Here is a 15,854-nt window from a genome sequence, read left to right as displayed (position 1 = left end):
GGACTACGGAAGTGAGATCCAGACACCGTCGATTCTTCAAGCCCCTTTATCACAGCCCATTTCAGCAAATGTTTATACACATTTATAGAAGCCTTTTTTTGTTTTGAAGTAGATCTACAATGTTGTGTAAGTTTCAGGTGTACGGCAGAGATTCTGTTATATACATATACATATATACATATATATGTATATATATATATATTCTTTTTCAGATTCTTTTCCATTATAGGTGGTTATAAGATATTGAATATAGCTTCCTATGCTATACAGTAGGTCCTTGTTGTTTATTTATTTTATATATAGTAGTGTGTATCAGTTAATCCCCAATTCCTAACTTATCCCTTCCCCTCTTCCCCTTTGGTAACCATAAATTTATTTTCTATATCTGTGAGTCTATTTTGTAAGTAAGTTCATTTGTATCACTTTTTTAAATTCAACAAAGAGGTGATATCATATGATATTTGTCTTTCTCTGACTTACTTCACTTAGTATAATCTGTAGGTCCATCCATGTTGCTGCAAATGGCATTATTTTGTTCTTTTTTATGGCAGAGTAGATGGTATATATGTACCACATCTTCTTTATCCATTCATCTGTCAGTGGACATTTAGGCTGCTTTCATGTCTTGGTATTGTAAACAGTGCTGTTGTGAACATTGGAGTGCATGTGTCTTTTTGAATTAGAGTTTTCATCTTTTCTGGACATATGCCCAGGAGTGAGATTGTTGGATCATATGGTAACTGTGGTTTTTTAAGGAACCTCCATACTGTTCTCCATAGTGGCTGTATCAATTTACATTCCCACCAACAGCGTAGGAGGGTTCCCTTTTCTCCACACCCTCTCCAGCATTTATTATTTGTACACTTTTTGATGATGGCCATTCTGGCCAGTGTGAGGTGATGCCTCATTGTAGTTTTGATTTACATTGTATAGAAGACTTAATTCTATGCCAGGCCCTGAGCTAAGAGCCTACAATGAAATGCAGAGAGGAGACAGACAAGCACAGTTTTGTAATTCAGACAGAAGCAAATTATTAAAATTCATTCAAAACATTCACCGAGTACCTACTCTATGGCTTGTGCTGGTTGTTGAACCAGACAGATGGAGTCTCTGCCTTTGTGGAGCTTAAGTTTGAACATATTATCATATAATGTGGTAAGTGTTTGGATGGCAGTACAGAGCTCCTGACTGAGTATTGGTGGGGCAAGTAATGGGGAGAAAGGAGATCTAATAGGACTTGGTAATCAGCCTTCACTATGAACCTGAGTGATTCTTGACTCCTGGTATCCATGCCTTTGTATAGCCCCTTCCCACATTGAATAGGGCTGACAGATATAGTCAATAGGATATTGTGGAAATCATGGAGTATGAGTTTCAAGATGAAGACATAAAAAACATTGTTCTTCCTCATTGCTCTCTCTTGATCATTCATCAGGGATCCATGTTGTGAGGACACTAAGCAGCCCTGGGGAGAGGCTTGCATGAATAATAACCAAGCCTCTTGCCAACAACCACCTCCAACTTGCCAGCCATGTGTGTGAGCCATCTTGGGAGTGGATCCTCCAGCCTCAGTCAAACCTTCAGGTAACTGCAGCCCTGGCCAAAATCTTGAATATAATCTCATGAGAGACCTTGAGCCAGAAACAGTCAACAAAATCACTCTTGAATTCCTGACCCATAGAAGTTGTGAAATAATAAATATTACTATTTTAAGCTCCTAAGTTTCAAGGTAATTTTTTTTCAGCATAGATAACTAGTACAGAGAAGATCAAGGAGGAGGGGTTGGATGCTAAAGATTCAAAAAAGAATGAGACCTAGGGCTTCCCTGGTGGCGCAGTGGTTGAGAGACTGCCTGCTGATGCAGGGGACATGGGTTCGTGCCCCGGTCCGCGAAGATCCCACATGCCGCGGAGCGGCTGGGCCCGTGAGCCATGGCCGCTGAGCCTGCGCATCCAGAGCCTGTGCTCCGCAACGGGAGAGGCCACAACAGTGAGAGGCCCGCGTACCGCAAAAAAACAACAAAAAAAGAATGAGACCTAATCTTAGCCTCAAGGAGCTCACTCTCTCCTGGAGGACACAGACAGAAATAATTATAATTCACTCAACATCCACTAATCCCATACTATGTGAGATGATATGGAGGATCCAAAGATGTATTATTTATTCATTCATTCAACGAATATTTATGGAGTTTCTGTTCTGGATCATACACTATGGAATCAGGAAGGCAATAGTGAGTAATTGGGTCCCTACCCTCACTGTGTTTACAGACCAGGGGTTATCTGACACCCTCATTAATCAATCACAAAGAAATGTATATTTATGAACCATGAGGTGTGTAGGGAGGAAATAAGAGGAAACCATGAGAGAATAAATAACATGGGAGATACAATCAAGAAAAGGTGATCGGGGAAGGCCTCTCTGTGGAGGTAACATTTAAACTTAGAAACAAAGAATGAATAGGAATTTGCTAGGCACAAAAGGAATAAGCATGGTGGGAGGTGGAAAGGCTGTTGGAAAGCCTTGGCGCATAAGACAGTGGGGAGAAGCTGAGGCCTGAGAGGTACAAATATTTAGGCAACTTCCCTGTCAGTCCAGTGGTTAGGACTCAGTGCTTTCACTGCTGTAGGCCCGGGCCCAGGTTCCATCCCTGGTTGGGGAACTGAGATCCCACAAGCTGCACTCGCCACAGTCAAAAAAAAAGAAAGGAAGGAGGGAGGAAAGAGAGAGAGAGAGGAAGGAAGCAAGGGAGGGAGGAAGGAAGGAAGGAAAGGAAGGAAGGAAGGAAGGAAGGGAAGGAAGAAAAATAAAGAGAGAGAGACAGAGAAAGAAAGAAAGGAAGCAAGGAAAGAAGGGAGGCAGGGAGAGAGAAAGAAAGGAAGGAAGAGTGAAAGAAAGGAAGAAAGAAAAGGAAGAAAGGAAAGAAAGAAAAAAAGAAAGGAAGAGAGAGAGAAAGAAAAAAGGAAGCAAGGAAGGAAGAAAGGGTGGGAGGGAGAGAGAGAGAAAGAAAGAAGGAAGGAAAGATACAGATATTTAGGACAGGACTTGGTACTTGTCCTGGAGGGGCTCACTGTGGGGTGTGAGTGAGGAGGGTCATAGGAAACAGAGATGTCTTATATGTTGAATTGTGTCCCCCAAAAAAGATTTGTTGGAGAACTAACCCGAGTACCTCAGAATGTGATCATGTATGGAGACAGGGTCTTTGCAGAGGTAGTCAAATTAAAATGAGGTTATTAGGATGGGCCCTAATCCAATATGACTGGTGTCTTCATTAAACAGGGAAATTTGGACACGATGCACACGTAAGGGAGAATGCCATGTAAAAATGAAAGCAGAGCTCAGGGTGACGCTTTTACAAGCCAGGGAAGCCAAAAATTGCAGCAAACCACTGGAAGCTACGGGAGAGACATGGAACAGATTCCTCCCCACAGTCCTCAGCCTTGATTTCTGATTCCTAGCCTCCAGAACTGTGGGAAAATAATTATCTGTTATTTAAGCCACCCAGTTTGTGGTACTGCGTTATGGCAGCCATAGCAAACTAATACAGATGTGCAGGTGCTTTGAAACCTGTTACTATCTGTATCCAAATGTGAAAAATCCCCAGCATGGCTGCTGCAAGCACAGCTACTTTCTTACTCTCTGGAAGCTTCTGGAGGGATCCAGCTGAGTCTTACTCATCTCTGTGCCCTGCATGGCTTCATTAGCACCACAGCATGGTGGAGCGCTCTGTGGCGTGCTTGTTCCTATCCATAATATCTATGCGAGGCACACTGCTTGCACGATGAAAGAGAAAAAGTTGAAAAAGGCATGGTGTCTGCTCTGAGAAAATTTTCTAAACTAGATTAACACGACAGGGTGAACCAGTTTGAAATGATTAATTATAGCTGCCATCTACTGAGTATTCATCAGGCGCGCAGCACTTTACATATATCAATATTCTCCCCCAGCAAACCTGTAAGGCAGGTATTATTCCCATCTACAGATGAAGAAACCTAGGGCCGGAAAAGTTAAGCAACTTCCCCAAGTCCCCACAGAGACTGCATGCATAACCACTGTACTACCCAGCTAAGCTGTTCAAGCCAGATGAGCACTCCAGGCATGAGTGCTCTAGGATGAAGGGAAGCGTTAGCAGAGAATGAGGTATCTGGGAAGGCTTCATGAGGGAGGTGGCTCGATGTGGGTCCCAGATGATGGGCTGGATTTGGATATGGGCAAAGGAAAGTAGAGGCGCAAGACTTGCTTTTTCACCTCCTAGCCTTTGCCTTTGTTGGTGTCTTTGTCTGGAATGCTGTCTTCTCCCAGCTCTTTACAAGACAGGCTCATTCTCATACCTCAGGGCTCTGCCCAAATACTACTTTTCAGAAAGGGCTTCCGTGATCGTCCTTTCTAGCTAATTGCTTTTTCTAGAAATGGCTCCAGCAGTATTGCCCATCCCACAGGGGCTCTTCTGCCCCATGACTGCTTGGACCCATAGCGTACAGTGGAAGAGATGTTGTGTCCGTTTCAGGCATGGCACTTAACTGGCCTGGAAGTCAGTCACCATGTAAGAAGTGCGACCAGCCTGAGACCGCTGAGCTGGGAGGACCCCAAGCCGCGTGGGGAGGAAGGGAATCAGAGGAGCATCAGATACCAGACCCGGGAGTGAAGAAGCCATCTTGGAGAGGTGGAAAGATGGACAGGTGTGTGATAAAGCAAAGGTGGTAGAATGTTAACTGTAGAATCTAGGTGGTAGGTATAGCATGTGCTGTATCATTCTTTCAACTTTTTTTGTATGTTTGAAATTTTTCACTACAAAGTTGTGGGCAAAAAAGAAACCATCTTGGAAGTGGACTCCGCAGCCCCAGACACCTCAACTGATACCACATGGAACAGAGTTGAACCTCCCAGCCCAGTCTTTCCCAAATAACTGACCCACAAAATCATGATCTAAATAAATGGGTATTTTAAGCCACTAAGTTTTGGGGTATAGATTACAGAAATTCTCTTTCTAAGTAGACCTTCCTTACTTTTTATCACAGCTTCCTGCCTGTTTCTTTTATAACATTATCACAATCTGTAATTGTCTTATTTGCCTGTTTATCATCAGTTTCTCCCCCTCTAGAATGTAAACTCTATTTCCTTTGTTCACTCCTGCCTCTCAGCACCTAGCACACTGCCTGGTACATGTAGGCTCAAATGAATGTTTGTTGAGTGACTAACTGGGACTAGGAGATGGAGCCTTTCTGAAGAGTACTAGAAGACAACATGGAATTCACAGAATAGGGGAAAAGCTGGTATTTGTCACTTCGGCTGCCCGAAATCTGAACCCCCATTTGTGGGAATCCCAAGAGGTAGGAAGAGGTAGATGGATAGGATGCACACACCCTCTCCTCAGTCCCTGCTGGAGCAAAGATGCTGAACTTAACCATGACCCATCAGAAGCCCCCACCCCAGGCAGCAATGCCAGCTGCAAGGGTCAGCCAGAGACTGTGGTGAGTTCCGAGTCCAGGACCTTGTTCAGAGCAGGGATCTTGGCCACACCTGGCCTTGGGTGGGGTTCTTGCCTGAGCCCAGTTCTGCAGTGTTCCATCAACTCCTTCTCTGCCCTCAGGTTCAGCTCCAGGGAGAAACCAGGAATGCTGAGCATGGTACATCCTGATGAATCCAGAATGCAGGACCAAAACGAGGGGCCGCTTTCCTACAAATGGTGAGGACATCTTCTACATGCCAGAAAGGCCAGCAATACATTCATTTCAGAACCAGCAGAGCCCAAACAACAGTGGAGGCTCACCGCATTCTGGACTCTTTTTCTGGGCCTCCAGGAGCCTTCTAGCAGATAACCAACTTTGATAGTTCAAGACCTGTCCTCTTGCTTTCTACAAGGTGTGAACTAAGGGCTGGATTCCACACTTGGGTGTCTATAAACCCATGGTACCCAGGTCCTATTCCTGTGCTGTAGGATCTTCCAGGAGCAGGTCTGCTACAAAGGAGGTGCGGTTCACATTTCAATGCTGGGCTCATTAGAGAGGTCATCAAACAGAATTTCCATCAGAAGGTAGATTCCACGTCAACACCACAGAGGGTTTGCCCTTCCCAGGAAAATTCAAATGCTATAACTTGTTCTTGAGACCCAAGGTTTCCCACAGTTTTGAAATCTGAAAAGCTTTATCCAGCAGACATCCATTAAGTGCCAACTGTATGTCAGGGAAACACTGGAGACAAGATCTTGGGCTCTGGTGGGAGAGACAGACATAGACACTAACACAGTAGGATATTTTGAGTTCTACAAAGGAAGTGTGTGCAGAATGACATAAGAACCCGGGAGAAGCATCAGACTCTGCCTTTGGCAATCATGGAAGGCTTCCCAGAGTAGGTGACATTCAATCTATAGGAGGAGATTACAACTGAAGCAAAGGTCCAGGCCGGAGCTCATACTTCCAAATCCCCCTGAGGAGTCCAGAGTCCAGAACTTCATCTCCCTGCTTCAGCCATGGAAGCAGCAAAAGCTTCACACGCAACCAGCATCTGGATGGTACTAATTACCTCCACGTTTATGAAGTGCCTCATTAAACTTGACTCAAACCAACAGCATAGTTGGCTCCCTGGGTTAAATCCACACTAAATATTCAGCTACACACAGCACAAGCGAATCATATTTGGTGGGGTTCAGTTCACTTGTCCTGTGAAGGTGGTTTTCCAGCTGAATAATGATGCTGCCCTTTAATTGCGTGCTGTCTTCCTCCTGGGGGACTTTAGGTGGGACCATCTTCCCAGAGGGAGCCAGAAACTGGGTGTCGTCATCTCCATTTTATAGTTGCATGGACTCAGTAAAGAGATCTGGCCCCAGCCGCATAAACTGGAGTCTTACTCCTCCCGCGGAGCCCAGCTCAAATTACCTCATCTTAAAAGATCTTTTGGTTCCCCCATCAGAATTTCCCTGCCATACATGACCGTGGAAGAAGCTGAGAGAAACGGCTGAGCGCTCACTGTGTACAGAGCTCTGTGACGGGGAGTTGACAGCATTCACTCACTGGATCTAACAGCACTGAGGGTGTGTTCCCATTTCACAGCTGAGGAAACTCAGGCACGGAGAAGCTGAGTAATGGGTCTTGGATTACACAACTAATTAGTCAGGATTCAAACCCAGGCCTCTAAGCCCATTGTCTTAACCACACACAATCCTGGCACATTCATTCATTCATTCAACAAGTATTAATTGAGCACCTATGGTACACCCAGTGCTTGCCAGGAGTATAGTACTTGCTAGGGATGCAGTAGGGAAGGAAACATGATCTTTGCCCTAACAAAGATTATCATCTAGCAGGGAAGACAGATGTGAAACACTTCCACAATCATTTAATTACATACCAGGCATCAGTCAATGTTAGCAGAATTTAACTGAACTAGCTAAGACCTCAGCAGGGCAAGAAAAGAAATCAGGTCTCTGGATGGTTCTTTCTTGTCTGCAATTCAGGAGTCAGTCATCTCTTCCTTTTTTCTTAGATTCTGTAGCTAAGCAATGCCTACAGAGGCCCACAATTGCGTTGGGAGTTTCCAGAAACCACTTCCCTCTCTGAATCACAGCTTTCCCAGCTGTAAAATGGGGATGAAAAATAGCAAAAGACTGGAAGTAACCCAAATATCCATCAACAGGGGACCACTTAAAGAAGTGGTGGTACATCTACACCCTGGAATATGCAGCTATTAAAAGGCATGAGGCAACTCTAAATGCTGGAGAAGGATCGCTAAGACCTAGACCCCAGGGAGTCGGGTGACTTACTTTTTTTTGTCTTTTTTTTTTTTGGTCGCGCCACATGTGGGTTCTTAGTTCCCTGACCAGGGATCGAACCCATGGCCCCTGCATTGGAAGCATGAAGTCTTAACCACTGGACCACCAGGGAAGTCCAACTTACTCTTAATGTGTGCCACTTTGTACCTTTAGAATTTTGCACTCTGTGCATGTACCTTATCAAAACAAATTCAAGGACATTTTAATACAACATTTTGATGGGGATAAAAAAGCAGTCAAATAGCCAGGCTCACATGGGCCCATTGGTGGTATTATTGTTAGTTTCAAAGGAGAGGTTAGATTTGGCAGCCCTTGGAAAATCTAAAACAATTAGAGCACATGTTGTTCCTAATGAGATGAGGGAGGAATAAGGGCCAAACGGAGAAGAAAGGAGGAGGAAATGAGGAGAAAAACGAAGAGGCCAGGCAGAGGCCAACAGAGAAAAAAATCCACAATTACTTTAGTGCCGCCGAGACCCCAAGGCAGCTGTGCTACCTGCTTCTTTCTAGCCAGCTGCCAGGTTGCCATGGTAATGTAATAGCCAGTGGTAAGCTTATTTATGATTCTGAAAACATTAAAAAAAAAAAAACCCACCAGCAAGCTGCAGATATGCAGCAGTGAGCAGAGAAGGTACCTGCATGAGAGGAGGTGTCAAGGTGACCTTCCTGGAGCTTGAGGTCCCCCCTTGAAAACTGGCGGGGTCAGCCTAGAGCAGTGGGTTGCAAACCTGAGCGTGTAGCCAAATCATCTGGAAGGCCGGTTAAAATGCTCCACCCATCCCCGGAGATTCAGATTCAATAGGTCTGGGCTGGGGCATTTCGAACAAGTTCCCAGGAGGTATGGAAACCGACGTTTGGGGACCACCACCCTAATGATCTCTAAAGGCCTGTCCAACTCAAGATTCCATGAGCTGCGGGCTCCAGCTCCCGCTCGCCCTGAAATGGATACTGCTTAAGTATTTAGGGGTAAAGCACATCCAGCCCCTCTATCAGCTCCTCTATTAACTAAGGAGTTACAACATCCTGACAGAGGACCCACGTGGGTTGTAAGGTAGCCCAAAGCACCTGGTGGGCCAAGGGCTTAGAGGGCAGTTTCCAAAGCCGAAGCCAGCACCGCATACGAGCAATTGCTTGGGAAGATGGGCCAGCACTCCGGCTGTCTTTGCCAGAACTCTCTCGTGGGGCCAGTTAACTGGGTGTGATGGCCAACAGGTGCCACTGAGCCAGAGGAGTCAGTCAAGACTGTGGCTGAGCAAGGGCCAGAGCTGGTGGGAGAGGATTTGAAAATGACAGAAGCCAAATCTTCAGGCACTATAATTTACCGCAGTGGGATTCTGATTCCCCACAGAAATGGAGGCAAGTAGACAAATCCAAACACCCAACCCCATCCAACGCACACGGCATCCCAAGTGAGAAAGTTCACGGCTGGGGCAGGATGCAATACTTGTGACAAGTCCCTTCAAATTCAGGATTTCTTGTACATTCAACAAATATTTTTAGAGCACCAGACACTCTGCTGGGCGCTGCACACATGGGCGGTGGGCAAGAGTGGCCCCTGCCCTCATGGAGCCTACATTTAAGTAAAAGGAAACAGACGGTTCAGAGAATCAGATGGTTTAATTGTGCTGTGGTTACATAAGTGAATGATTTTGTACTTAGGAAATAATGCTTAAGTATATAAGGGTAAAGGGGCAAGATGTCTGCAACTTATTCTCAAGAAGCTCAGAAAAAAATAACAATCAATATATTATCTATACATGTATGATTATATTTAACACACACACACACACACACACACACACACACACACAGAAAATGATACAGCAAATGTGACAAAATGTTAATTGTTTACTCTGGGCCAAAAAGTATACGGGAGGGAGTTCTTTGTATCATTCTTATTTTTCTGAAAGCTTGAAATTATTTCAAAATTAGAAATTTAAAAAAGGATCACATTCTGAAATTGCAACTTGTCCTTTCTCTTAGCATTACAGATTTTTCCAAAAGAACTTTTTTGTGTCGAATATTGATGTGTGGAAGTGAAGGAGCTGGTCTGCTGAACCAGTAGTAGTTTGAGATACTGAACTGTCATTTTTGCACCTTTGAATACTTTGCAGGCTGGCTTTGTATAAACGTATCCTCTGTTTTCCTATATGTCGTAAATATTTAGACCATAATTTCATTATAAATAAGTGAATAAACAAAAAAATTTTTAAAGGCTCACATAAATACATGACAAATTATAAACAGTGAAGAGTGCTTTTTTTTTTTTAAGTATGTAGTGGTGTAAGGACCTAAAGACAGAGTGGTTTGTCTTAGATAGGGAGGTCAAGGAGGGCTTCCTGGAGGCGGCAGGTTTGAACTGAGGTCTAAGTGAAAGTTGACCAGAGGAGGAGAGTTGCCTTCCAGGCAGAGGACACAGCTCCGGCAGAAGGTCTTCATGGGAAAGAGCAGAGCACACTGGAGGAACCAAAGGAAAGAAATCAGGGCAGCTGGAGCTGAGCGCTACACATCCTCTCCTTCCCAGCAGAATGGCAAGGAGCTGGGTCGGGGGCAGGGTTTCTGGAAAGGGCTGCTATTCGGGCCCAGGATGAGGTCTGTTTTGTTTCTCCCCTACCCTTTCCGGCTCACGTCCTCATGTATCTTACTTTGGCTCCCCTCCGACCCCAGGTCTTAAGATTCTGCTTGAATGCAGTTCCCCAGGCCAAGGTCCAGAATCCCAGCAACATATGGCAATGTGAGCTGACAGCTTCTCACTGGCCCCTTCCCTTTAGCTCCATCTCAGCCCCAAATCCCTGGTTGCCATCCATCAACCCCTTTACCTGCCATAAAAAAAACCCACTGGGCTGTCATTTAAACTTATTTCTACAATTTGCTTCCTGGGTCTCAGGCAACCAGCTCCATCTGTGGATGGCTCTGTGCAGTTTCTATCTGGTCTCCATCCACCGCTGGTTTCCTGAGAGCTCATATGGAGGTGCCTTTTGGATTTCCTCCAGGGGCTCAGCCAAGTGCAGCCCCAGGTGATTCTGGAGCATGAACCTGTATGATAAAAGCGTGGTGTCTCCATGGCATCCTTCATCTAGGTTAGCCAAGCATTTTGCAGACATGAGGTAACATGGAACCAAACCCTGGTAGCACTTTCTAAACTCCAGGGGATGAGCGCCATTTATTAGTTGTTCATTGAATCACAGAATTAAGAACTTAAAAGGCAATTTTGAGATCCTGGGGTCTAACGCTCTCATGATGCACATCAGCTCAGAGAGGTGAAGTAACTTGGCCAAGGTTACAGAGCAAGTTTGTAGAGGAGCTGGGCCTATAAACCAGGTTTCCTGAAGCTCAGTGGAAAGGCAGAGTCCAGTTAATGCACCAGGTAATAAACAATATACGTGACCTCCCAGGAAGCTAACGTTCTTACAGCAGCAGCAAGACAGTCCTTATCTAAGAAGTGAGCGGTCTGGAGAGGCTAGGTGGGAAACCGGCCCAATGAATCTGTCTCCTTACGTTTAACAGCTACTTGTTGTATTATTTTTATCCGTTTGGTTTAACTTTAGACCCGGTTTCTATTTCACATTTAAGACTACAGGCCCTTGGGTGAGGAAAAGGAAGTCAGGAAGAAGATTCTTTTCGTTTGTATTCTGCAAACCTTTCCAGACTTTTTTTTTTTTTTCCTTTATAACATTTCCTTTCCAGGGCCCCCAAAGCTTCTCAAATCTCCTGCGTTTCCAACCCCCTGTTCAGCCCTCACTGTAATTATCTTGGGAAAATTTAAATTCCTTATCGTGGCTTTGTGACAATACTGGCTCAGGATAAGCACATTCTGAGGTCTTGTCAAATTGCCCTCAGTAGGTTCACTTAATAGGAATTACCGTTAGATTTTTCTTTGAGTGTGATAATGGTATTGTGACGCTGTTAAAGAAAGAGCCCTTATCTTGTTGAGATACAGACTGAAATATTTATGGATTACGTGATATGAAGTCTGGGATTTGCTTCAAAATACTCTTGTGGGGAGAGGTCAAGAAAAACACGCTCCCTTAATACACTGTTCTCCACTGCCTTTCTCTCGCAAGTTGGTTTTTTGCTGCATCTGCCCCTCCCCCAATCTATGAATCTGTTTATCTCATATCTGGGGATGGGATTTGCCTCCTGGGGTCGCAGCAGAGAAGAGAATATATAGGTGCTGGAGCCAAAGAGGCTTAGATTCAAATCCCAGCCCCACCCTGATGAGCACAGGGACCAAGGACAAGGCATTTAAGTGTCTGTCTTAGTTCTAGTTTTTCCATCTGCAAAGTGGAGATAATACATTGACAACAAAGAGCCTACTTTTCTAATTTGTTCTTTTCCTCCACTGTTTCCAATTCTGCCTCCACCTGCCCTGAAAATGTGTCTTCTCTCCAGGAACCCCCCTTGGTGCTTAGCGGTTCCTCCCACCACCCCCACTGCCTCCTCTGTGCTGGCTCCCCGCACCCCCAGCCCAGATGGAGCTCCAGACTGGATCCAAGAGCCTGTTACCCACTTCCTCCTGGAGGCGCCTTGAGTCCGGAAAAACTCAACATTTGTAAATTGGAACTCATTGCTCTTCCTCCCAATCTGCCCCCCAAAGCATCCGATCAGCCCTCAAGGCCCCCAGCCCCTCCCCCTCCTCCCCCTCCCTCATCCCGTCTACCTCAGGCCCGTGGTCCCATCTTCCAGAGAGCCCTCTCAAATCTACCTCAGGTGCCCCACCCACCTCCTCGGTGGGCCTTGGCTCAGGGCCTCAGGCCCGCAGACCTGGCCAGCTCTAAAAGCTTCCTACCCGGGCTCCTTCCCCGGGGCCTCTCTGCTTTCAGTCCCCCATTCAGGCTGCTGGCAAGATGCTCCTTCCAAAACCACCACTCTTGGGCTTGAAGGCCTCCCATGGGCTCTCTCCGCTGAGAAGAGAAAAGGCCCAAATTCCTTAGCAAGGTATTTGACACCCTGCACAGCTTGGCCTCCACTTATGGTTCCAGAATCGTCCTCTGCATTCCCTGCAGAGGAAGCACTAGGCCTGGGTTTCTCAGACTGCCATCTCTTACCTCTGCACCATAATCATCTGGGGCCTTGGTGGAAAATGCAGAACCCTGGGCCCTACCCCAGACAACTGCATCGGGGGGTCTAGGCCCAAAGCACACAAAAGCTGAGCAACCTCACTCTAGCCACAGCAAGCTGCTTGCCTGGATCGTGCCTCCAGGCCTCTGTTCATGCTGTATCAACGCTTCCCGTCTCTCCAAGGCCTAGCCTAAATGTCATCTCCTCTGCAAAGCCTCTCCTCCTCCCCAGCAGAGTGAATTCCCCACCCACTCTGCTCCTATAGCACCAGGCACACACCTCTGTTGTAGACCGTGTGTATCACACTGTATGTAATTACGTGTTTGCTGCCTGCCTGCCTTCCCAGCTAGAATGAAATCTCCACCAAAGCAAGTCCCCAGAATGCCTGGAGCCCCCGGCACAGTGAATGGCACCCAGCAGGCACTTGATAAATATTAATTAATTTAAATTGTATCTTACTATTTCTTGGCTCCTGGATCTCAAACATAATGCTTAGCTCCCGGCAAGGTTTTACTACAATGATGTCTGATGGATGAATTATCAAAGGAAAGATGAGAGCCTGAAATGAATGATGAAATATGTAAATAAACTAATGATGAATTTTCATCGTTGATTAGTATTCTGGAAAGCCTGTGTGTGCCTGAGACCATCTCTAACCTAAAGGACGTGTGAATCGGGTCCGATGTGAGCCCAGGACTTTTGGTTCCAGGTTCACTGCTGAAATCACCAAAGTTCTGATATTAATCAGAAATGTCACTGTCACCATGATGAGTGCCATGTGAAAAGTACAGGGCCATCTCCCATCACAACTTCCCTGGCATCAGCCATAGGAAATCCTCACTTATCACACTTATCATTCCACCTCACAGGGTCCACAGAGAGCCTACTGATACTGCTCAAAGGAAATCTGATATCTGTCACGAGGAGCTGGCAGAAATCAGCCTTCAGATGCTGAGTCTGGAAAATTCCCTGGAGGTCCAGTGGTTAGGACTCTGCATTTTCACTGCCAAGGACCCGGGTTCGATCCCTGGTCGGGGAACTAAGATTCCCACAAGCCACACAGCATGGTCCCAAAAAAATGCTGAGGCTGGGGTAGCCGGTAGCACTGCTGGAGCGAGGGCGGTAAGGCTTGTCTGGAGGGAGACGGGTGCCGCTTCTAGCCCTGGCTTCCCCATTTACTGTCTGTGTGAGGTTGGACAATTTACCCAATGGCTCCAAGCCCAATGGCTTCTTCCACCATAAAATGAGATCACTTTATCTTCCTAATCCTTAAGGTTATTGAAGATCACGTCTGTTACATGACTAGCACATAGTGAGCATCAAGAGATGATACTCCTATGCTGCTGTGACCCAGGACAACTAGATTCCTGTAAACGATTGGGTGGCGCTGAGTGGGGCTGACCCAGAGGCTGGAATGACAGGCGTTAGGAAGCCAAGTCTCCGCCATCCATTAGGGATGGATTCCCAGGTTAGAGGAGAATTCCAGCTCCAAGGGTGATGCTGAGTATGGATACAGATCTTCCTTCTGCTCTGTAGCCTGGATGCTCAGAGAAAAATGATGCAGGATGAGGGAAGGCCAGGAGGATATGGCCAGATGGGGAGGTTTGGCCCCAGAGGGAAACCCCAGCAATTCTGCTTCCAGTCTGGAGTAAGGGCTCTTTGGCCAGGTTTGCTGCATCCACGGCTAATGGAGCTCCCTTAACTGCACTATAACCACAGAGGGGAAGTGAAGCCATAACCCCGCCCCTGGTACTGGGCACCGATTTCAGATGGGAAACTGGAAACTAGAGTGCCAGGCGGGCCTTGGGTTTTTCCTATAGACACTCGACTTTCTCTCTCTGTGTCTGCAAGTCCTGTTGTCACTGAGATGCAGCAACTCAGACTCCAAGTGAGAAGGGGCCTCCCAAAAGATGTCTTCGTCCTCACCCGGCCACGTTCTTGCCTGATGAGCCAGGCCCTAGGGAGGCTCCAAGGGCTGCGTTTGCTCCTTTGGGCTTCCTCCTGGGGATCCTGGGGCAGGGGCTGGGCTTGGGCATCACACAGCCTCTCCTAACTGGAAACACAGGTGAGAACCCAGGGCAGGAACTGGGCAGAGAAAGATGGGGAGCCTGGGTGGCTGAGGAGAGGATGGCCTGGTGGATGTAATTGACCTGGACCCCTCGGTTCTCCCAGGCTTTCAAAACGGACAAAGCCCTGGCTTTGGGGCCTCTGGCTTTCTTCGCAAAGCCCGACACGGCCAATGACTAGGGAAGAGCGACATCTCCTGGTTGCCTGAGGCCATGGCCCTCCTCCCTGGTTGGAGAACCCCAGGGCGTTCCGAGACCATCTTAGGTGCCAGATGCCTTTAGAATCCTGGAACAAAAGGGAATTTGGCCTCTGATTCAGTCGTCTATGGTGGAGCCTAAGATTCTGCATTTCTAACAAGCTGCTGATACCCCTGGTCTAGGGACGGCACTTTGATTAGAAAGTTTTATATATGTCAACTATATCTCAATAAAGCTGGAAGAAATTAAAAGCTTTGGGGGGGTTCAGATATGAATCAGATCTGGTCCCAGACATCCCAAGGGTCTCAGAGAAGGAGTTGCTTTACCACATAAAAAATCTATGAATCACAAGGCAAGACCAGTAGGGAATGCTTCTTGCAGAGGCGGGATCCAAAGGGTGCTTTGAAGGGTGGTCACATAGATCTTCACCAGGGAGAGCTTGCCTGAAGGATCAGCTGGGAACAGCCTTCCTGTGCCTCATGCCTGGCACCTGCACTGTGTCTACCAACCCAGAAAACCAACCTAACAGCCATAATAACTGACTTGGGCAGGCCCAAAGATTCCAAGCAAGGTGACTGTTTAAAATACTCATGCGAGTAACATTTCTGAGCAACCCAGAGTCACTTAACTGATTTGCTAAGTATAATCAACTTTACCTCTTAAAAAGAACTCTTCCAATGACCTTGCCAAATGCAGACTTTTCCAGAAAGAGATGAACTTCTAACGGTGATTGGATCACCCTCCAATCACAGGCCCTTCTGC

At 46.5% G+C, this 15,854-nt stretch overlaps 1 long non-coding RNA gene across 1 annotated transcript; it reads left to right on the top strand.

The window, feature by feature from the left end:
- On the top strand, nt 1-6,625 carry LOC309973799. The gene is made up of 3 exons (XR_014326841.1): nt 1-126; nt 1,436-1,584; nt 5,591-6,625. It is a non-coding gene; the product is annotated as an uncharacterized lncRNA (long non-coding RNA).
- The last annotated feature ends 9,229 nt before the right edge of the window (nt 6,626-15,854 follow it).

The sequence above is a fragment of the Leucopleurus acutus genome (genome assembly GCF_964270905.1).
Source record: "Leucopleurus acutus genome assembly, chromosome: 16".
NCBI lineage: Eukaryota > Metazoa > Chordata > Mammalia > Artiodactyla > Delphinidae > Leucopleurus > Leucopleurus acutus.
This window is presented reverse-complemented; position numbering and strand designations above follow the sequence as displayed.